Genomic DNA, 24,070 nt, shown 5'->3' with positions numbered 1-24,070 from the left:
CCTATTAGGCAGGCATAGGTTTTACAATTGTAGATGAGTAACTTGGGCTCAGAAAGGTGATTTCTGCAAGGCGACAACAGTGTTTATCAGAGCAAAAGAATAAATTTAGATTTTGTAATTTGAAGTCCATGTTCACTTCATTATATCACACTGGAGTTCAGTCTTAAAACTCATTTCATTTATTCACTCAGGAAAAACTGAATAATTCAATTCAGTTTTAATTTTAATTCAAATAAATGGTGGCAAATTGGAACACTATTGCCCTGCCATCAAGTGCCTGAGATCTGTGTAATGCATATTGAGTACTTTATCTTGAGACTTAGAAAACCCTTGTGTAACCTGCAATGGATTTAGTAATGACCATTATATCTGAACTAAACATACTTTTTTTTTTTTTTTTTTGATCAAGCAGCTAGCTTCCAGAGAAGCCTGGGCAAAATGGAGCACAGGATAGGACAGGTAAATAGTTTCTCTGTCATTCTTAAGTTGGCTTGTTTGTGGGGTCATAAGGGCATTTGTGGCTTTGTTGAGGGGCTTACCATGGAATCGGCAATGTGAGACTACCACTAAATGATATATTGTGTTTATTTCATGTTTTAATTTAGAGTACACTGTGTTTCTCTTGGTATATTAATGAACTCTAGGCCACCCTACGTTACAGAATTTCCCTCGAGGTTATACTCAGTTCTATTCTTTATCACTTCTACTTGCTGATCTTGGGCAATTTAATCTTTCTGTGCCTCAGTTCTCTTATTTTTAAAAGGGATAATAAGAATGCCTATCTCATAGGTTTATGGTGAATATTATATGAAATAATAGGCATGTAATGCTAAGGTCACATAGTGTTTAGTAAATTTTACCTATGTATCATCACTATCTTATACTAAAATCAATCTTATATTTGCCTAAGACTTTAAAATTGTGATAGTCCTCCTATTTGTAGCAAGGATAATGTGAAAAATTAAAAGCAAGTGATCATGTCAAGTCAATCATATACTGAATAAATTACTTTCCATTTATGGCTCCTTTAATGGGACTTTAATGTACTGTGAACTCAAATCAATTTGGAATAAGTTTCATTTATTTCTTTCTTTGTTACTCAGTTTGGTAAAATCAAGAAAGAGCTTAAAATATTTTAGTCTTAGTAAGAGTTTGGATCAAAATGTAAGTCATGTAGTTGTCAAAGAATTGGAAATATATTACAATAAAGTTTTCATTTGAATTTATTGCATTATTATAAGCGTATTCATAGGTTTGGGTTCACAGGGAGCTGAACTGTTCTCCAGGCAAATACTATGGATTTATTTTTCTAATTCTGTAGTATACACTGCTTACACTTCTGCAGGGGAAGGGGTCAGTGAAGTTTTATTATGGTAGCCAGATGCCTCTAGAAACACAACTCCCAAAGCTTCCTATAAAGCTTTATAGATTCCCTAGATCTAATCAGTACTGCTTATTTAGATCATTTTATTGAAATTTAAAAACCATATGTAGAATTCTTCAATGGCACCTGTAGTATCTGACTAATTCCGCCAAATTAAGAAATTGGATATGTAATATAGTTGAAGCTCAATGAAGGGTATTCATATTTATATTAATGATTAATCTATCCCACAGCAGTTTATTGATTTTGTAGATTTTTTAAAAAAACATTAACTTTCTGTTTTATTCCTATTTTTTACTTTTTCCTAGCTTTTATATTTTCAGCTTCATTGATTTCTGGCCTGATATTTATTTCCTTTCTGATACTTTGGGTCAGATTTACTCTTCTTTTTCTTTGGTTCTTAGAATGGAACCAGGATTATGGATTTACGTCTTTCATCCTTTCTATATAAACATTCAAAGATATAGTTTTCCCTCTAATCACTACTCTAGCTTCATCCAATATAGTTTTATATTATATATTTTTTCAGATATTACATTTTATTTTATCTCTCCTTTTGATTTCCTCTTTAGCCTATAAGTTATTTAGAAGGTTTGTTTAATTTCTAAATATTTTATGTATTTACAATTTTCTTCCTGTTGCTAACTTTTAATTTGATTCAGTTGTAGACAGAGAACATGCATCGTATGATTTCAGTCTTTTCAAATGTATTTAAGCTTGTTTTATGTCCTCATATATTGTCTATAATGGAGAATGTTCTATGTGTACAAAACAAACGTGTTCTGTTTTCTGTGAGGTAGAATGTTCCATTTTTGTTCCATATATGAAAATTTGGTCAAGTTGGTTGGTAATACTGTTCAAGAGTTCTATATCCTTACTGATTTTCTTTCTAGTCATCATACTATTTCCTGAGAATAGAATATTAAATTTCTAGTTGTAAAGTTGAGTTATATATTCCCCTTTTAAATTTGTCATTTTTCACTTCATATATTTTAGGTCTCTGTTTTCACATATATAGGCACTTATAATGGCTATATCTTTCTGACATATTGCTCTTTTATTATTATGAAATAACTCTCTTATCTTGTCATATTTCTTATTTTAAAGTCTTGTTTTATATTAATGTAGTCACTCTTTCTTTTATGGCTAATGTTTTCATGGTAAATATTTTTCCACCTTTTGTTTTCAACTTATTAGTCTTTGATTCTAAAATGTGCTCTCCTTTTTTTAAAAAAAAAATTTATTTACTTATTTATTCACGAGACACACACACACACACACACACACACACACACACACAGAGGCAGAGACACGGGCAGAGGGAGAAGCAGGCTCCATGCAGGGAGCCCAACGTGGGACACGATCCCAGGTCTCCAGGATCAGGCACTAAACTGCTGAGCCACCCGGGGTTGCTCTAAAATGTGCTCTCCTAATCAGCATTCTGTTCTCATAAAGTAGCATAACACCACTGATGGTTAGTTATTCTTCACTCTTGAAATTTCAGCAAATGAATGATCATTTCTTTGGAATTTTTTAGATAAGATGCTATTAAAATGGATAGAATGACACTAGGTAGAAAACACAAATAAGTTCTGAAAACTTTGGGGAGGTGTATTTCTTAAGTTTGGGAAAACTAAGTATATTAAAAGTAAAAAAATCAAAATGAATAGTATAAATATGGTTAAATATTAGTAATTCACATGCATAATTAATTAAAGGAGAACAGACCTATAAATTATACCCTTTCATAATGTAGGAATTTTTGTAGGTTTTATTCAGAGGTTATATCCTCTTTAAGCAGGGCTGTGTTTGGCCCAGGGAAAACTCTCAATATGCTTTTTGGATGAGTGAGGGCATCCCTCAAAGAAACCTTTTATAAGAAGAAACTATAGGAGTGTAACCAAGAATAAATAGTGAGTTGTTAGAGGAATGCTCAAACACTAATAAGATGATTCTATTTTTTTTAATTTTTATTTATTTATTTATGATAGTCACACACACAGAAAGAGAGAGACAGAGAGACAGAGACACAGGTAGAGGGAGAAGCAGGCTCCATGCACCGGGAGCCCGACGTGGGATTCGATCCCCGGTCTTCAGGATCGCGCCCTGGGCCAAAGGCAGGAGCCAAACTGCTGCGCCACTCAGGGATCCTCAAGATGATTCTTATAAAAGTGTGAAAGCTACACAAAGATCTCTGATCTCCAGAGAAAGGAAATAAAACTCATACTAATTGGAACCAGGGGGTATTGATTACAAAGATTAAACAGATACTGGAATTCTAATTAAGATACATGTGTTCTAATCCTTATTCTTTTTTTTTTTTTCTCCTTTCTTTTTACTTGGACAAATCAACTCAATTTTTGAAATTTGGGAACTGAACAACAATGTTTATAGTTTCTTCTGCTTTTAACATTGAAATATTTCTTAAATGGCATATTACTTTTGCCTTTTATGCTGAAGGGAATTATTTTCAATGGAAAAAAATAGAATGAACATTTCCATGGAACTATCATTTACAAAAATTACTTAGGATGCAGCCTACAAATATAAATATCTGGAATCCATTGTCTGCTCCTTATGTTGACTCAGTAGCTTTCAGGTGGTTCCCAGAAATCTACATTTTTACTGATCATGCTAGATTATTCTGATGCAGGTGCCTTGAGGATTATACTTTTGTAAAGCATAATCTTGGTTAAGAAGGAAGTTCAGCCAAAGGTTGATGAAGAGGCTATCCAACACCATCTAGATACTCTAAACTAAGACTGTCTTCTAACAGAGATATAGAAAAAGAAATTAGTGGAACATTTACTATTATTATATAGAGTAAATTTAAATACTTAAAAATTACTATGAATACATACTTATGTATTTAAAATTACTATGAATACATACCTTATTATTATTATTATTAGAAGTCTTAGAAAATATAAGAGGATTATTAAAAGTTGGTGAGCTGGGGATCCCTGGGTGGCTCAGCAGTTTGGCGCCTGCCTTTGGCCCAGGGCGCGTTTCTGGAGTCCCAGGATCTAGTCCCCTGTCGGGCTCCCGGCATGGAGTCTGCTTCTCCCTCTGCATGTGTCTGCCTCTCTCTCTCTCTCTCTCTCTCTCTCTCATGAATAAATGAATAAAATATTTAAAAAAAACTTGGTGAGCTTACATTAGAGCAAAGTAATGTTCACATAAAAGCTATTATATGAAAGAACAAATTTTGATAGTCCCCTAAAAAGAATTAGAGCTATTTGATTAAATATACAAAGAGAGATTTTTATCTTTGAAAAAATAACTTCTTGAACATCAAAATTGTTTAAATAGGTAAAAATTCAGGAGTTATTTCGACTTTAAGAAAGGTTTCTGGTTTCTGGTTATGCTCCAGAGATCTCTGTTCTCAATTCTGTTCTCTATAGCATTATTTATCAGTCATAAATGATAAGCATTATTATAACATTTGGAAATGCTAGACTATTTTTATCTGTTATCTCCATTCTTCTATTGATGCTACCTCCTTCATCCAATCAGCTAGGTAATCCTGTGTCTGTTGCCATACGGAAGGGATGTATAACAGAGAAAAAGTATTCTTTATTGGCTCCTGAGTTTAAAGTTTAGACCTTGCAAAAAAGAGAAGTATTCAAACAAGATAATACCTTTGTATAAATACACAGAAGAACACAAATTCCAACAGCTTCTCCTGGTTGGAGAAGGAGGCATGGGTAAGAATAGTGATGTGAGTTTTGATGATGGTAGCTTCTTCATAAATGGTGCCTGGGCCCTGAGTTCATGCCCCACCAAGATGAGTGGAGGGAGTTGTGGCAGTGGGACACTGTGTGCCCTTTCCTGATTGAAGTATATGTCAATAGAATAGCTCTGGCTGCCTGTTATGTCCAGGCAGATAGAAATTGCACGAACTCCTATCTCAGAGTCCACAAGCTCCATATTGGCAACAGAGCAGCAATCTGAACTGTGTGCTTGAAGAGTTGAGCATGTCACAGAAAGAGAAGTGTATCTGAAGGGGACTTCTGGAAGGGAACAAAGTATAGTACTTCAGGACCTGCATACAATAAGACCTAAGTTGTCATGAGCGTGAAGATGGCTCAACAGATTTCCACATGGTCAGATGACAACCTGAGCAGATGCGTTCCTCCCCGCCAGCCCCCCCACCATCTTCCTCATGTCTACTGGCATCGTTCAAACCTTCCCAGAACTTAAAGGTGATTTTAGGTAATGTCAGCTGAGGGTCTTAAATTTTCAAAGATTTAATTTCTTCACTTGGAGGAAAAGGTTAACTTAAATTGGGCAATAAAAACAATAAAGAGGCTCATATTTGCTCTATAGATGTATATGAAATTTAAGAAAGTAATGAAACTGTGTGAGACAGTAAATATGTAGGTGTTTGGCCCATGACCCCCAAATTAACAAATACTTGGAACTATGGGCCAAAGCTATCAAGATAATATAGGGATAATGTAAGCATAATATAAATATTCAAGTAGAACCTGAGAGCTTAGCTGCAGAGAGTGTAAATAGCGAAGAGCTTCAATGAACCTTACAATGCATTAATTAAATTATAATGACTAAAGAAAAGGATGGCCCTAATCACCTACATTGGAAAGATAATCTAATCCTGGAGGCTGTGTGTAGGCAGAGTCCCTCAGTGGTGATTATGTTTTTGTCTTTTTTCGTTTTGATTTTGATGGCAGCTATTTGTAACGTGCTTTGCTCTAAGTTGGTTTGAGTTCAGAGAAATGTAACAAAAATGCAAAAAAAAAAAATTTAATGAGGTCCTATAGTCTATGAATAATATGACCATATGCCATATATCTAATTAGTTCAGGACAGTCTATTAACATCTGTTGTCTTAGTGATTTGCAAGTTTTACATAAAACAATGGAAAGAAGGGAGATTTGTTTTTTTTCTGTAGGTAAGAACTACAGAAAATAGTTTCTGTGAAACTATTGACTCACCAGGTGGCTGTCCTGGAACCCTAAGGGCTATCACTTTGAAGAGGAATTAAACTTTTCTTTGGTGTCACTGGATAGGATTAAGGCCACTTATGAAATACCCAAGAAAAGGTGTTTTAACTATGAAAAAAGAACTTTTTATACATTAAAGCTCTCTGCAGATAGAAAAGGTTTCCCCTAATTGAAGTGAGTTTACTGCCACTAGCAGGAGAATAAAAAGACCAAATGGTTTTTAGTCAGGACACTGCAGAGAGAATTCAAATATCAGGTGGATGGTGGGGCCAAATGAATCTATGATCTTTCCCCAAATTGATATTTTTATAGTATTTAGGTTTTGAATCATGCAGGGAATCAGACAAGGATTTGAAGAATAGAGAGAGAATGTCAGAAATCATTATAGGTTACAAAGGCAGTTTCTGAAATGAAAATAGTTGAAAAAACTTAAGTATCTTCATGGTCTCACTTGTTACAAACCAAAACGGATTATTGCATTTCCTGTGCTACTTCTACCAAATAATGTAAAAATCTTGCCAAATACATTTTACACAAAATATATAATCTGAAAACCAGAAATACTCTTTTGATGTATTCAACTGGCAACCTCTGACAGAAACCACAGCCCGTCTCTGGAACTTTAGAGCCCCACCAAAAGAGGGTCCCCAGGTACTGCCTTCCTTGGAGAGAAGAATGAGGACATGGAACATCTAGCATTTTCTGTTGCCTTTGTATTTATGTCCAGTGGTATGCTTTCAGGAACAAGTAACAGAAATCCAGCTAAGCCATAAAGATACTTATTCTGTTGCACAGCAAGAAGCCCAGAAGAAGGCAGTTACAGGTTTGGTGGATTCAATGGCTAATGCTGTCTGGAATCCAGGTTGAACTCTCTGATTCTTTTTGGCTTTTCCTTCATTGCTACAACCTGGCTGGACAACATGAACAATCGTGTAAGCTGGATGAAGCAACTGCATAGATATTAGATATTGTTCACATATTATAACGTCCAAAGGCAAAGAAGTGTGTAAGTATGTATCTTATGTTGCCTCTTAAGATGGAGTAAACTATCCCAGAAGCCCCACAGCAGATTTACTTAACAGCAGACAACTCACTGGACAGTACTGCAAATGTGCTCATGGCAAGAAGAAAAAATTCCAGGTAAAGGAAATGGACTCGCCGGGAGTGGCTGGGTACCTAGTGGGTAAATGGATATTTAGTGTTTGAGCAGGTTCACAGTTCTCTCAGCAGGGAAGAAAAGTGATGGGGCACAGATGGATCTCAGGTAGGTACCTAATAATGTCTGCTACAATCCTCTCGTGCCAGGTTTCAATGTCTGCTCTAACATGAAAATAGCTGGGTTCTTAGGGCTGCCTTAACAAAGTACCACAGGGAAGCTTGGTAGGGAGGTTGAAAGCAGCAGAGCTTTATTGTCTCACATTTCTGGAAGCTGAAGTCTGAAATCATGTGTTGACAGGGCCATGCTGTCTCTGAAACCTGCAGGAGAGTCCTTCATGGTGTTTTCTTACCTTCAGGTGTTTGCCGGTAATCCTTGGTTTCCTCGGTTTGTAGATACATCTCTCCAGTCTCTGCTTGCATTATTACATGGCAATTTTTTCCCCTTTTCCTACTTTAAAGAACACCAGTCATATTAGATTAGGGCCCACCCTAATGATTTCATCTTAATGGCATCTACAAAGATTCTATTTCCAAATAAGGTCATATTCATAGGTACCTGAGTCAGGACTTCAGCGTATCTTTCTGGAAAGAAAAGTTCACAATTCACAATTCAAGCCTAGCATCTAGGTAGTGATGCTCTTTTGGGGATCCCAATGCTATAAGTTTGCTTCTTCCTTTTTTTTTAATTTTTAATTTTTATTTTTTTTAGTTTGCTTCTTCCTATATGAAACAGAAGTTTCCACCCAATGAGACAGCATAGTATATTGGAAAGAGCACTCAAACAAGTTTTGAAGACTTTAATACTATTTGGGTTATTTTGAGAAAGTCACTTATTTTCTCTGAACCTGTCAGTTTCCTTACCACGTAAGAACTCCCCAATATGATACTCTGACCCAAAGACATTATTTTCTGAACTCTGTGGAGCCGTCTATGGAAATGAATTGATCTGATAATCACTGTTTGATAATATTAAATATTAGAATTATTTAATTTACTCCTTTCTAGTGTCATATTCATGCTGCACTCTGATTATAAAGTCTTTCCATATCATATGCTTATAGAATACATATATTCTTCTTCTCCAAAGTTGTTATATTTCTCAGTGTAATTTGAACCACTGGCCTTTGAATGTTATGAAAAAATAAGGATTTTTTTTGTGTGTGTGTGTTTCCAAATTGTCAGTTGTAGGACTTTATGATCTTCCCTGTATTAAGGAAGATTCTACAAGGCTCTGTGACATTCTCATTTCCATTAATATTTAACACCTTTACTTGATTTGAAATTTGCAATTTGAGATGTTTGTGGATTAATAAGAGAAACGTAGTTATTGGTTGGGATATTAAATTATGAGCACAATAGGAAAGTGTTGTGGCAAATAAAGTCAAGTTATTACAGGTAGAGTTTGTAAAGAAAAACACCTGGACCTCCAGTTACAGGAGCAGGATGGTTTAGAAGAAAAGATGTCTTGACTTCCACTGGCCTCTTAAACAAAGGTAGACAAGTCTAGCACAGAACCAGCTGAGTTGACATAAGGTGAGGGGAAGAGGCATTATCCATGAATGAGATCACTTGATCTCATACATTCTTGGAGAATCACAAGGATTTAAAGAAGCTCAGAATAAAATAGTAAGACTTGGCTCTGATGTTGGGTCAAGACACACACCCAGCTTTAGTGACTATGGTAATTAATGTTTATGTCTGCCTGATATGCTTTTCTCACCTTCTAACTGAACATGCCTCGCTGTTCAGGGGTGCATCTATAACATAGGCTGGAACTGTCATATTTCCCTACTCTGGTACACTAGATTGTTTCTTTTTAATGCAGCATCATCCCCCTGGGCAGGAAACAGCTATTAGCTGTTGGTCTCTGAGAAGGGCATAGACTACTTATATCTACTTGAGACTTGGCTGAGGAGGATTATGGACATAGAACAAACTCCCAGAAGGTTGGGCTATCCATCACGAAAAACAATGGATAAAGACTTCCAGAGGACAGGATTTGTGTCTATTCAAGGGCCAGTTATTACTGCTCTAATATAACATATATATTCCTAAAATTCACTGCACTATGCAAAATCGTGCTATAAAAACTACAGAGATTATCAGGAAAATGAGGCTAGGGCCACACCCCTCAAAAACTTTGTTAGTGACATATATGAATCAAAAGATAAGGACCTAATAAAATGGCAGCACAGTTTTATATGTACTAAATGGTTAAGGAATTCATAGATATTATGGTAAATTCATCACTTTACCCTGAAAAAGACCCAAAGTATGCTTGTATACAAGTGGGCGTTGAAAGGCATGCGTGTTATTGTGAAGTGGCAGAAGAGGGTTATCTCAAATTGGACAGAAGATTTTTTCTTTTTTTTTTTTTTTTTTGAACAGAAGATTCTAACACCAGATGTGGATGGATGTGGCTCATAACATGCAGTGGATGATGCTAGCTGGTTGATGTTCAGAGATCTGAGTATGTGCAAGTGTGTGTGTATTTCCACAGTTTTCTTCAGCAAGATACAGTTTTCTGTGTTCGTCTAGTTTTTCTTATGGACTAGACTGTGCATAAGCAAACTTGAAATTAATGTTGTGTCCCACTTGTTCCCTAACATGTCAGTCATGTTGGAACACTCACGTTTTTAAAATAAGCATTGCAGCAGAAATGATTATATTCCTAGAAGAAAGCACATGTTCTCTCCATCTAACCAAAGGTGTTTCATGGAAATATATTTGAATCAAACCTTTCTCATTTGATGACCTAACAGTTTTTGAAAAACGGATTCTCACCCCAAGTTTGTGTGAAAGCCATAAAACTAATACATTGGACACACATTCTGAGAATCGATTTTGTATTGTGTGACATTGCTATGATACGCTGCTTGCTTCAGTAAAAGTAGGATTTGGAGCACTGGCTGGGCATTGTGCAGACCCAGCTTAAAGCAAGATTTATAATGCTGTTGCTGTGTGTTTAAAATGCACTTTGTGCTAAATTACTTTTTTTTTTCCTGAGGAAAAATAAATTAATCACAGAAAGGAAAAAGGAGAAAAGAAATCAATTGTTAGTTGCCATAGTCCAAGATCAGATCAGTATTTCCCTTACGATGTTGATTCCCACACATTTCTAAAACTAAATCACCTAGAAAAATACTCCGCAGGGTGAATATTGCTTTTGTTGTCTTCATTCTGTCTCAGGAAAATGGCAAACCCAAATAAAATGTGTACTAGTCTGCTAGGGCTGTCACAACAAAATACCACACACCAGGTGACTTAAACAACAGAAATATTTTCCTCACAGTTCTGGAGGCTAGAAGTCAGTGATCAAGGTGTTGGGAGGGTTGGTTTCTTCTGAGACCTCTCTCTTTGGCTTCCATTTCCCCCCCTGTGTCTTCATATGGTCTTTCCTCTGTGTGTGTCTGTATCCTAATCTCTTCTTATAGGGATGCTGGTCATTGGATTAGGACCCACCCATATGACCTCACTTTACCGGAGTTACTTCTTTTAAGGACTGGTTTACAAACACAGATTCTCAGGTACTGGGGGTTCGAACTTCAGCATAGGAATTTTGGGAGGACACAATTCAACTCTAATGATATGTTGAAGTGAAAAACTTTTTTAGGTTAAGTAAGTATGAGGCTGGACTTAGATTTAGAAGGGCTTAGGTCCAGTTTCTTTAGTCACCAATTCTGTGATTTGGGGTAGTAATCCAATATTTCTAAATTGTGATGACTCTAATGGAGCAGGGTATCTCTCCCAAAACCCAGAAAATAGCTGTCCATGACTGAGGTTGTCACTTGTTCTCATCCTCCTTCTTCCCAATACTACTCCTTTCAGCCTGAAAAGCAACACAGTCTATACAGAGAGAGAGACGCATGTCTTACTGGAAAGTTTAGAGTAAATTGAAAAGAGAAATAAAACTTAAGAAGAAAGAGATTAAAATTCTATTTTGCACTTTCCCTTGAATCTCAAGAAAGAAAACACTTAAAGACTTTTGTTCTTTTTTTTTTTTTTTTTTTTTTTTTTTTTTTAAATTTTTATTTATTTATGATAGTCACAGAGAGAGAGAGAGAGAGAGAGGCAGAGACACAGGCAGAGGGAGAAGCAGGCTCCATGCACCGGGAGCCCGACGTGGGATTCGATCCCGGGTCTCCAGGATCGCGCCCTGGGCCAAAGGCAGGCGCCAAACCGCTGCGCCACCCAGGGATCCCGACTTTTGTTCTTTCAAAGGAGGGCATGTGCCCCATGACCACTTTCTTTACTCCTGTCTTTATATCCAGCCTTAAGTTCATGTTTTTGTCCACCAATTCTTCCCTTTTCATGTCTCTCTGCTCTTAACTCAAGTTCCTTTGCACTGCAAAATTCCACTTTATCCACAAGGGTTGACCCACACCACCCACTCTGTCACCATGCCCCAGGACTCCAGAAGATTCAGGAGCAGCGCAGGACATTGGCCAGCAGTGTCTCAGCTCTGCAGAAAACAGAGGTGGAGATCATTGATCAGGGGATGATTGTGGGAAGGGGATTTGTTCAGTCTAAGGTGCAAAGATGGACATTGGTTCTTTTTGATAGTCTGCCCTTATACTACTCTCAATGTGTCGATTCTCCCAAGGAGAGATGTCCTTTCATTTTTTCCCTGGAAGCAGAACAAAACAAAGCAAAACGAAAATAACAACTCACATCGAGGAGATTAGCAATGCTGCTCCCACTCCCATGTAGAAAAAAATGTTTTCTTTCTTTGAATTCTTTTTTCCGAGGGTGGCAGGAAGAAGGTGACAAGGGGAGGAGGAAGGGTGCTGCAGGAGTTGGAGTCTGAGGGCTGCTATCTCTGTGGCTCTGGGAAGGGTTTCCATCTCAATAATAATAGTTCAACCTATCAAGTATCTATAACAATTCTAATTTGTACATACCTAATACCTTGGCCAGAGGATACTTTCAATTCCTTGAGATGTGAACCTTCCCAGCCTGGCTCTTTGCTTCCTCAAAGCCATCAAAGAAGAGTCTCCTCTCAAGATGGATGTTACAATCTGATATAATGTAATCATACACATGTAATCACATATTCTCATTACCCTTGCTATACTCAATGAGCCAGAAACAAGTCACAATTCCCACCCACAGTAGAGGGGAGGGTGCCATTGGAGGCCATGCATGCCTTGGTGGGGATCATGAGGCTGGGGGCTACCTTAGAGTCTTTCCTCCACACGTACATACATATTTCCATGGGGTGTCTCATTTATTCATCACAATAGCTCTATGATGGAAGCACCATAAATGCCTCTATTTTACAGATAAGAAATTCTGGCCCTAGGAAGATAAAACAATTTGTCCATGTATATGCACTGGAGTTTTGATTCAACTTGAGGCATTTAGAAATTAAGGTTTATTTATGTAGAAATTGAGGCCTTTATTGGGTTAGCTTATCACTTAATAATTAGTAAAAATCATAATAAAATATATTGCAAAACATCTTTTCACCTATGCTAGAAATAATATATTTTAATAGATTATTAATTTATTTACTACATATTATTATTATCTATTCACACAAGTAGCAAATCTCTCAAGGTTAAAGCAAGTTTGAGACTGAAATGATCTTTTGTTGGAGTATTTGTTCTCTTTTAGTGAAAAATACAGATTTCTAGTATTTTATTCACATATTCATATTGTCTACAAGACTATGTTACTGATACAGTTTTACACATCAAAGATATATTTAAACCCAGAGATTGAACTTAATTAAAATTTTCATTAACCTTGTTTCAGCAGACTTCGAATAATTTTTACCACATCTCTAAAAGGAAAATGAGGCAGGGAAAGACAGAAATGACCTGATCCTTAGCACTTAGTTTGTAATTAGCTACAGGTTACTGTAAAGTGATGCCATGGCACATATAGGTCATTGCAATCATGAGGAGTGAATTTTTATGTCATCATTTGAGTTCTATGAAATATAAAATAAATGGCTGAAAGTGAGGCCTTTGTACAGTAAATAACATTTGTTGCAAAACACTCGACTTACCAAAGTACCACGTTCATTAGTGGACAGTTGGTAGCATTTTGCCCAAACAGCTCAAAGCAGAAAGCGGTAACCACTACCTCTAATACAAGCTTTCACAGATGGAGAGTGTCCACCCGCACTCGGAGCCTGGGGAACGTAGATATTGACAGGTCAGTGAAGGATTGTCTATTTAAATATCTTCAGGGAAATATTTCATAAATAAATAGCATTGGAAAAAATCAGCATCACGCCCAACAGTGAGCAATAACTTAGGTATCATTGAAAGTAAATCTGGGATTGGTGAAGCAATTTGCTCAGGTGTATGGCAGCAGGTACAAAACAGAGCCAGGATCAACAGCCGGGCAATTGGGCCCGAAAAACCTTTATCCAGTGCTTCTCCATCTGGTGCTCATAAGAATCACCTGCACAGCTTTCAAAAATTATAAATATTTTGGCCACAAAGGAGACTAATTAAATCATAATCCCAGGGCTAGGGATTCAAGCACTTACATAGTTTTAAAAAGTACTTCTGGGAATTTCTAATGAGTAACAACAGTTGAAAAGCATGGTTTTATCCTATATTACTGTCTTGCCCATATCACTAAATTTTAGCACCACATCAAGTTCCTCAACTATGGCTCCTTTGCTCTTGTTTTTATTGTTTGCTTTTTAAATTTCATAGTTAAAAAAAATAAAAAATAAAAAGTGAATTTCATAGTTAAGAGGACATACACATTATGTATCTTGGGAACCATATTCATTCAGATTAAGCCACAGATGCAAATTCTCATGGAAACCTATCAACCATAAAAGGGGTAACAAAATGTGCTTTTTTTTCTTTCTTTTTTTTTTTTTTTAAATAGCAGTGTCATCTTAGTTTCTACTTATTTGGTTTTACCTCCTTTACATTACTTAAGGGAAAGATTTCATTTCTCCTGGGGTCTGAATTCATGCCAGTAAGTGGATATTTTTCTAACCCCAGTGCTCATGTCCTTTAATAAATGTTTTAAAGCTTCACAAAACAGGGATTTAAACTGCCCAAATCATTTTGGGATTAAGTCCAAGTTAATCATTTGTTCAAATGTCAGCACAAACTGCAATTTTAGGGCAACTTTAAGGTGGTTCATTTACCTCCTTTCTGAGCATTAGATAAAAGAGTTTTCCTGGTCTTTTGATAAGAGTTTCACATTGAACTTATTCAAAAAAATAAGGCTTAGAACATGGAAACAGTGAATTTCTGTCAATGGTGTTGAAGAAACCAAGAACCAAAGTTTGCCTTAATTAACTCCAGATACAAATTAACTAAGATATATTACTAGGCACTCTTCTGAATACTTTTAACTTATTGTCTCTTTTATTCCTCACAAATATCTTATTCTTATTTTTCAAAGGCTATTGTTTCCTCTTTATGCGTGAGAAAACCTAGGTCCCCCAGCCGGTGAGTAACAGAGCTCAGATCTATATGGGCAGGGATATTTGGGATATCATACGTAACACTTAAAATATATATATATTTTTCAAATCCCTACATCTAAATCTGTTTTGGGGAGCCTGGGCGGCTCAGTCGATTAAAAGGCTGACTCTTGATTTTGGCTCAGGTCATGATCTCAGGGTCCTGAGATGGAGCCCTGCACTGGGCTCTGTGCTCAGCGGGGAGTCGGCTTGGGTTTCTGTCTCTCCCTCCCCCTCCGTCCCTTCTTCCACTCGTGCTCTCTCTCTTTTTCTCTCTCAAAAGCAAGTAAATCTTAAAAAATAAATACATTTGTTTTAAATCTTTGAATCAAGATATGTTTCATTAAGTACACAGTCTAAGAAGAATATTTTTATCATGGAAAGCATCAAAAGACTGTGGATTAAGGAAATTTCAATTTGGAAATTGAAACTATATTAACCCATTCTATGCAAAAAGTTCTCCTTCAGCCTTAAAAACTCTGAGACATAGTCATATAGAAAAGGATTTTAAGAACAACAGCAAGAGTCTGGAAGAGTCTGTTTGAGGGTGTACAATTTGAGAAGTTCAAGAGATGTGAGGATACAATGAGAACTTTCTGATACTCAGTCATTGCCAATTTTAAATAATTACTTAGAATAACATAAAAATCATACCACAATACTAAATCTAGCCATGACTGGTTTTTGTTCATTATGACTAATTTATTTCAAAGATATGAAATTGCACAGAATAGAACTGAATTATTCTGAAACTGTTCTCTAGTAGGCAGAAAATTTTAAAATATTTATTTTTTTTGAAAAGATTTTATTTATTTATTCATGAGACACACACAGAGAGAGGCAGAGATATAGGCAGAGGGAGAAGCAGACTTCCTGCAGGGAGCCTGATGCAGGACCCCATCCCAGGACCAAGTACCATTTGCAGATAAGCAAATTGTGGCTTCTACATTACAGATTAAAGAGAGATGAAGAAAAAAAAAAAAAGAAATGATGTGAAGATTGGTAAAATCTGCCCAAGTATTTGTTAATATACAAGGGAAATAATCAGTGCAAACTGCATTATGTAGAGAGGGAAGCAAACCGTACGAGATGCTGAGCCCTAGGAAACACACTGAGGGTTGCTGGAGGGTAGGTGGATGGTGGGGGGGCGGGGGGGGGCTAAATGGGTGATGGGAATTAAGGAGGGCACTTGATGTGATGAGCACTGGGTGTTATACACAACCGATAAATCACTAAATTCTACCCCTGAAACTAATAATACAGTATATGTTAACTAAATTGAATTTACATAAAGAATTAGAGTTTTTAAGAGCTGAAAGAAAATAAGATTACTCTAGATGAACACCAGTTAAACCTCAATAAAGAAAATAATTCTATCTGTATTAAAACCAACCTCAGCTCTACCATCTAATCATGCCTTTTAATATCTAAATCTTAAAAACCTTGTCTTCAGTCTGTTTTTCTCAGTATTGCTGAGAAAGTGGAGCGATCATTTTGCTTCATATTATAAGGGGTTTTAACGTTGGTTAAGACAGTTAATTGCACTATCTAGATGCTAGTGACTTGTCAGTGTTTACGCATAATTTTTGTTAAAGGCCTGGTCTAAAGTGTAGTTGCTACCGAAAGCAACAAGACCATAAATTACCAGTTACTTCTGGGTAACGTTTCTAAGCGTGATACATATTAGTTTTCTATTTGTTGAAAGAGATATGCATTGAACTCAAACCAGTTTAAGCCCCAGAAGAGCATTTAACTGGTCACATGAGAAGGACCCATGAATGTCTGCTGGGAGTTCAAGGGGTCCAGGGTTCCCATAGTGATCACATATCCTGGTTCACTTAGGACAGTCTGAGGTTGTAACTATTGCCTTGCACTATGAATGGTTTCCCCTTTCACTCTCAGAAGTGTCCTGCTTGGGTAATAGAGAATTTGGACACCCCACCTTATAGCCAGTGTAACCCCAAGGCTTGTGACCTAAGCGCAGCACAACGTCAGTTTTGTCATGCAGACTCCCTTTAAAATTTACTCAGTGACAGTAATTTCTCCTACTCTGGTTGGATACTTAGCTCCTATGATGACTTTCCTGCTCACTCTGAGTGATAGGCAGTTCTGCGGTCATGGGTGGTGACGTGAGAGCCTCAATTTAGTTATAAGAATGTGTCTATTCAAGAGTTTAGTTTCTCTCTTTAATCTTTCTGCAAATGTTCCACCTCTCTTCCCCTTCTACCAAGAGGTTGGCAACTGCCCACCTTGGAAAAAAAGGGCGGTCATCTGCTTTTCTCCTCATTCACATCTTTCCTCATGGGTTAACTACTTTTTCAAACACTCCAAGATGAATATAAGGGAATAGAAGAGATGAGCGGGGTGAGGGTAGCTCTAAGAAGGCTGGGTGTCTTCACATGCTTTCCATATGGCAGCTGGTTGAACCGAATCTTTTGTCCTTCAGGTGCTTCTAATTTATTTGACTGGGGCTCACTGAAATTTCTTCTAACCTGGTTGATGTGTCTAGATTTTAGCTCATTGCTAGTAAATTCTTTGACCGTCCTTAGAGGTCCAGTATTCATATCCCACTTCTTGCTGCTATGCTCTCTTCACCTTTTCAGGCAACCATGTTGAGCTGGACCCTAAATAACTCTGAACTACCTCCACTCTCTGTGATTCATTTTGGTTCACAAGAGACACTCAATGTGTCTTATATACCTTGTTATACCCTTAGAGTTCCAGGTGGTCCCAATGTAACTCCCTCTATCTTGTTAGCACAGGCTAATGTAGCTCTTAGATGTGAATCTAGCACTAGTCCTGTGCCTCCCAATTGGGGCAACTCTTTGAGAGGTCCCATGGAAGCCTCCTCCATAGGCCTAAGTGAAGGAGTTAGGTAGAGTTAAGGACTTCTCCCTTTTGGGTAGAGTTAAGGACTCACAGGATGGCAACAAAGATCTCCGAGGAAATTACAACATCCTACTTTTTTTTTTTTAATACTTTGAAAACTTTTACAGAATTTGTCTGGTGAAGGGGTCAAAGTGTTGTTGAAGTTTTCCTTGACCATTTCCTTTAAATAATAAGCTGGCCTGGGATTTTCACATTTCTTGTGCCTTATTATCTCTGGAAATTCCAGTTAAACATTCTATTACTTTAATGATCCTAGAAAAAACACAATTCTCTTTCCTCTAATGTGCAAATAATAATTTTCTTTGATCTTGTTTGGGACACATCCCCATAGAAAGAGGGTAGTTTAATGGTTCAGTCTTGGTCATAATCCCACTTCTCTGATGGAGGAGATGGATCTGTATGTGTAACAGCTCTACTAGACGAGGCAGTGTGCAGAAGCATGGACTTTGAGGAAGCAAAAAAAATGGCAGTAGTTATTTGTTTCTCTTAATTATTTTCAAATATAATTCTATTTTTTTCAGAGATTCTTTTAAACTAATTGAGACTTTATTGACCAGCATATGGGCTATCTTGATGTATGTTATATATAAACTTTAAACAAATATATATTTGATGTTTAGGATAAATTGTTCTATAAATGTCAATAAAGACAAGTTGATTGATATTGTTGTTTGAATCTTCTATGAACTTATTGATTCTCTCTCTACTTGGTCTCTAAGTACTGAGAACGAGGTTGAAATAGACAACTATACTTGTGGATTTTTTCCTTTTCACTTTAGTCCATTCAGTTTTTGCTTCACATCTTTTGAAGCCTATAGAAGCATATTAGCATATTATGCATTTAGGATTATTCTAACTTTTGATAAACAAAACACTTCATCTTTATTTTAGAAGTCCCTCTTTGTCTATGCTAGTATTCTGTGTTCTTAATTATGCTTGTTCTTAGTTTTCTTTCCTTTTTTTTTGTAAGATTTTATTTATTTATTAGAGACAGAGAGAGGTAGAGACACAGGCAGAGGGAGAAGCAGGCTCCATGCAGGGAGCCTGACATGGGGCTAGATCCCGGGTCTCCAGGATCAGGCCCTGGGCTGAAGGCGGCGCTAAACTGCTGAGCCACCGGGGCTGCCCTTGTTCTTAGTTTTCATTAGCTTTGGAAACTTTCAGACATCATTTTTTTTCAAATATGTGTGTGTGTGTGTGTGTGTGTGTGTGTATACATACACATTTTTCTTCCTTTTGATTAGTTTTGCATGCTTTAACTTCAAATTCACTGTTCTTCCCGCCTACCTTTGCAGGGTCTAATTTGCTGGTAATTTCATCTTGCAAAATTTTTTTCAAATACTTTTTTTTTCATATCTAGAAGTTTCCTTTCTCATATATTCCATTTCCCTCTTAATTATGAACGTTAAAGTGTCCATTTACATCCCTGGGAATATTCAGAACACTTAAGATAACTGTATTAAGGTTTTTGCCTGCTAATTCTATCATATTTGCCATTTCTGTATGTTTCTATTATATGAACTTTCTGCTGGTTATGAGCCACATTTTCCTACCTCTTTGTTTACCTATTTTTGACTGGATGCCAGATATTACAATTTTTACATTATTGAGTGCCTAATATTACTGTATTCATTTGATTAGTGTTGGAATTTGTTTTCGTAGGTAGATGAGTAACTTGTGAGACAGTTTGATACATTCAAGGCTTGATTTTTAGCTTTTTTCAGGGTGGCTTTTCTAGCTTTTCTAGTATCCTGTGTCCTTTGTTTATTTAGCCCCACTTCTTAGTCATGGCCATTTTTTGAATCTCAATTGACTGCCCTGTATATCAAGTGAGTCCTCTAAACTCTAGATAGTGAGAACACAAATGATTCTCAGCCCCTGTATGAGCTCTGAAGAGTTTTCGTCTTACGTTTTTCTAGTAATTCTTCTTTCTAATGATTTTCTTTTTCTAGTCTCATGAAGTCTCATCCTATGTATGTACAGGTTACTGTTCAATCAAAGACTCAAAAGACAGATTTTGTAACTCTTTCACTTAAAAAATTCCCTCTTTTTTGACATTCTATCCTATAGATTCTTTTTTTTTTTTAAGATTTTTATTTATTCATTCATGAGAGACACAGAGAGAAAGAGCGGCAGAGCCACAGGCGGAGGGGGAAGCAGGCTCCATGCAGAGAGCCCGACCTGGGACTCGATCCTGGGACTCCAGGATCACGCCCTGGGCCGAAGGCAGGCGCTAAACCACTGAGCGACCCAGGGATCCCCCTATCCTATAAATTCTTGATCCCATCACCTCCCCAAAATCTGAGCACTGTCTTCTCAGCTCAGTGAGACTAATGGACCATGTTTAGAATTTTACACTCTTCTCCTACAGTCTTGAAGTTTTGTCTAGGAAAAAAGCCGGTAGAACTATAAAACTCATCTCATTTACTTATTTTCTACCAGGGACAACAGTACTGCACTACTTTCTAATCTGTAAGTACAGTTGTTTTCTATGTTTTGTTCAATTTTCTAGTTGTTTACAGCAGGAGGGTACTTCCAAATTTTACTTCTGCACAGAAGTGGAAATGCCGCTATCAGTAATCTTAAAAATAACATGTCCTCTATGATTTTTCTTTTATTCTTTATAAGCCTTGCATATGCAATTAAGGAAGTGTTTTTTCTTTTAACACAAAAGGTGCTCACAGCCACTTGTCATAAAAATTTGCTTGAATGCAGTTCATTACACAGATGATTTTCTATATATTTTTCTTCATCTTGAAACAATATAATTCCTCAGTGGAATAGACAGAATGATTTTATTTGGATTTTTTTCATTGTATTTCTTATACAGCTGGCAAGATTAATTTTTCAGCAATTTGTGTGTCTTATAATGTTTGTGATTCTTTTATTTTGAATCAATGCAATCTTTGTCCTTATGCCTAGATTATTTTTAATATTCTAGGGAAACAGTCTCCTTTAAATCTGGGAACTTGAATACATATATTTGATCTTTTGTATTTTCTTTTTGCAAAATGCTAAGTTAAGCCTTTTTTGTTTTCAGAGTTCCTGTATTAGAGTAGGAATGTTAGTAACTATCCATTTTTATTCAAAATTAGAAAACAGGGCAGCCCAGGTGGCTCAGTGGTTTAGCGATGCCTTCAGCCCAGAGTGTGATCCTGGAGATCCGGGATCGAGTCCCAGGTCGGGCTCCCTGCATGGAGTCTGCTTCTCCCTCTGCCTGTGTCTCTGCCTCTCTCTCTCTCTTTTTCTCTGTGTGTGTGTGTCTCTCATGAATAAAGAAATAAAATCTTTTTAAAAAATTAGAAAACCTAATATTAAGTATTGACTTGAATATTGACACATTGAATATTTAAATTATGTGATATAGATAGAAGCATGCGTAGATGAATAGATTCTTGTGACAAAACACCTATAAATTTGAACTAATTAAATTATTTTATGATAATTCAAATAAAATAAGTAGCCTAACAATGATGATATTTACCAAAATGGTGAAAAACTCTTAGTAAAGTTAAGGACATAAACAAATTATAGTATCTCCTTAATTTATATGTTTCTGTATTACTTAGAAAAGTCAGAATGTTTTAAAACTGTGCAAAAAATACTTTGTACTTTTTATATGATAAAGAAGTAATTCCCAGGCTCAACTAAGTTTTCCCATGCACAATTATCTGTGGTACACCGTAGTACAAAATTATTTAGTACACAGGATATTTATAGTAAGGATTTGTTGTGATACTTCAGGATGCCTAGAATCCCTTAATCTTGTCCACTAAATGGAAATAGTGCCCTCTCAATCCCCATTCTTGTGTCCTTCAAAAAATCATCACAAAATGTTTTTTAGATGTGTCCTTTAGGATGGTATCACCAGCAGTGTGAAATATTATTCAAGAGTTAGGGAGAAATAAATGTTGGCATGCATTTATAATGCATCAAACCATTCATTCATCTCTTTAAGTATCTTTCCTAAAAGAGAATAGAGAACATTCTTTTCACCAGGATATTGAGAAAGACATTGGTGAGAACAGCACAAAATTCCTTGGGAAACATGGTGGGGACTATTCTTTGTAGGGCGGGGATCAATACGGAGAGGCTGCCATCAAATAGGCTTCCTGATTCCAGTAGGAGATGATGGGAAGCCAAGCAATAGAATTTAATTGTTAGAGGAAAGGTGGGTGTGCTTTCCGTAACAGGCGTTTGTCCTAGAAGAGTAAGCTGAACGTTTCAACCTTACTATAACTAGTGGCTAATCAGCCGTGGGATTCCTGAGACCAAAAGAAGTGTCATCCCTCTAATTTATTACCTAAGTTAAATTATATAACTTCTTAATCTCTGCCACATTGCTCTGCTCCCTACCCTCCACCATAAAAAGAAAAGAAACAGAAAAATAAAACTGGAACTTATTTGAGTTCCCATGAGGGGAAGCCATGGACTCTAACTCAACTCTTGGGCCTGAGTCAGTTCCTAACTCTTCAGTGAGAAGAAAGTTCGTAATCCATGGGGCTCAGAAGCCAGAAGCCATTGTGCTCCATTAATCACAGTCAAGGTTAATTAGAGTGATTTGGTTTAAGGAGGTTGGGTCACAGCCTCTGACTCCAGAGTGTACTAATCATCCCAATTTCTGAAGGTATGGTTGGTGTTGATCTACTTGGCAACTCTCATGGCCGCCACATTGCTTGTCCCTTCCGTGAAATGAGAGATACTGTGAAGTGCCAAGGAGCAGTTTGTGGGGCCCTCCTTCCTTGCCAAAAACGAAGACAAGGAAGTCTTAGGATATCACAGATATTAGTGCCACCATCAAACACAGAAAAATTCAGAAGCAGGGATTCTTCTATTTCCCCACTTAGTCCCCTATTTAGTCTGTTCAGAAATTGAATAAGGCAATAACTCCCATTACAGGTGATCACGGCATATTCCATTCATTATTTGGTTTTCTAGAGTAAACCAGAACAGCTTCCGGCACCTGGAATTCAGCTTTGGATATCACATATTTTATAATTTAATTGCAGCAAGTAGAGAACATCAGAAGAAGTTTGCTTTTGCCTGGCAGCTATAGCCATACCCCATCAGTCTCCTGCCCCTCAGAACTGTGTCAGGTCCCCGACTCTGCACCACAGTAAATCAATGGAAACTGATTATTTCAGCATACCACAGGATTATGCATGTGCTCACGTCACACTGATAGGACCTGCTGAGAAGAAATGTCCAGTACTCTAAATGCTCTACTAAGAATGAGAAATAAATCTCATGAAAATTCAGGGTCTGTTACTTTAGTTATGTTTTGGGGTCCAGTGGTCTTAGTTATGTAGAATTAAGACCTCTTTATCATGTAAGATTAGTTGCATTAACTGCTCCTAAAAGTGATATACATCAGTCACTTGGTGGATGTTTTCAGATTTTAGGGGTAACAGAAAACTACATTTGGTCATATTTCCCCAAACAATTTACCAACAATGTAGAAACTGTTAAATTTGAATAGAGCCCAGAAAAAGAGAAGCATTTGTGACTAGATGACAGATGTGGAAGCTGATGTCACTTGGCCCTTTTGATCCAACTGATCTAATGATGCTTTATATGTCGATGTTCTGTAAAGCCTCTCCCAGGCCCCAACAGGAGAATCACAATGACAGCCTCTTAGGCTTTAAAGCAAAGTCTTCTTGGTCAAAAGTATTATTTTGGAAACTGCTTTTGGTTTTTAATAGGAACTATGAAGAGAGGGACCACCTGACCACAGGACACCATGAGAACATGCCAACTAGGCTTCCCATCATGCACTGTTTGGTTTTTATTAATCCACTAAACCCTAAACCTGGGTTTGGTCTGGGTACAATCATTGGAATTGCCTGGAACAAGTTTAAATACTTGTCACGAAAGCTGCTGGGCTTCATCACTTTGTATCCAGCTGCATCCAAGCCTGAGGCGGTGGCCACTTGACACCAGGAGCCACTTAATGCCCCTTTGGATCTGGAGCAGAGAAGCAAGGCCTGGGGGTGAGGGATGGGGGGTGGGAGCTGATACTGAGTGCCTGCAGCATCTACTCTGTCTTCACTATTCAGAACTTGTAACTAAAATATTTAAAGAAACTGATTTTAAATGCAAATTAAAGGGCAAATGTTCTCAAGAAAAAAACAAAAAAACAACAACAAAAAAACAAACCCAGGGATACCTCATCTAGTTCCTAGTGGTACCTCATCATCACATAAATGTGTTAAAAGCAATTCTGTGTCC

General features: G+C 37.0%; 1 long non-coding RNA gene across 2 annotated transcripts in view; it reads left to right on the top strand.

Annotated features, from left to right (window-relative positions):
• The window catches only part of LOC121480976, a 41,474-nt gene extending 17,657 nt beyond the window's left edge, over window positions 1-23,817 (top strand). For both annotated transcript variants that reach the window (XR_005985172.1, XR_005985171.1), the window contains 2 exons: window positions 413-459; window positions 23,545-23,817. This is a non-coding gene — a long non-coding RNA (uncharacterized LOC121480976). The remainder of the gene's footprint in view (window positions 1-412; window positions 460-23,544) is intronic.
• Window positions 23,818-24,070: the final 253 nt, after the last annotated feature.

The sequence above is a fragment of the Vulpes lagopus genome, chromosome 23, assembly GCF_018345385.1.
Source record: "Vulpes lagopus strain Blue_001 chromosome 23, ASM1834538v1, whole genome shotgun sequence".
Lineage (NCBI taxonomy): Eukaryota > Metazoa > Chordata > Mammalia > Carnivora > Canidae > Vulpes > Vulpes lagopus.
The sequence above is the reverse complement of the archived record's forward strand: the minus strand, read 5'-3'. Positions and strand labels throughout refer to the sequence as shown.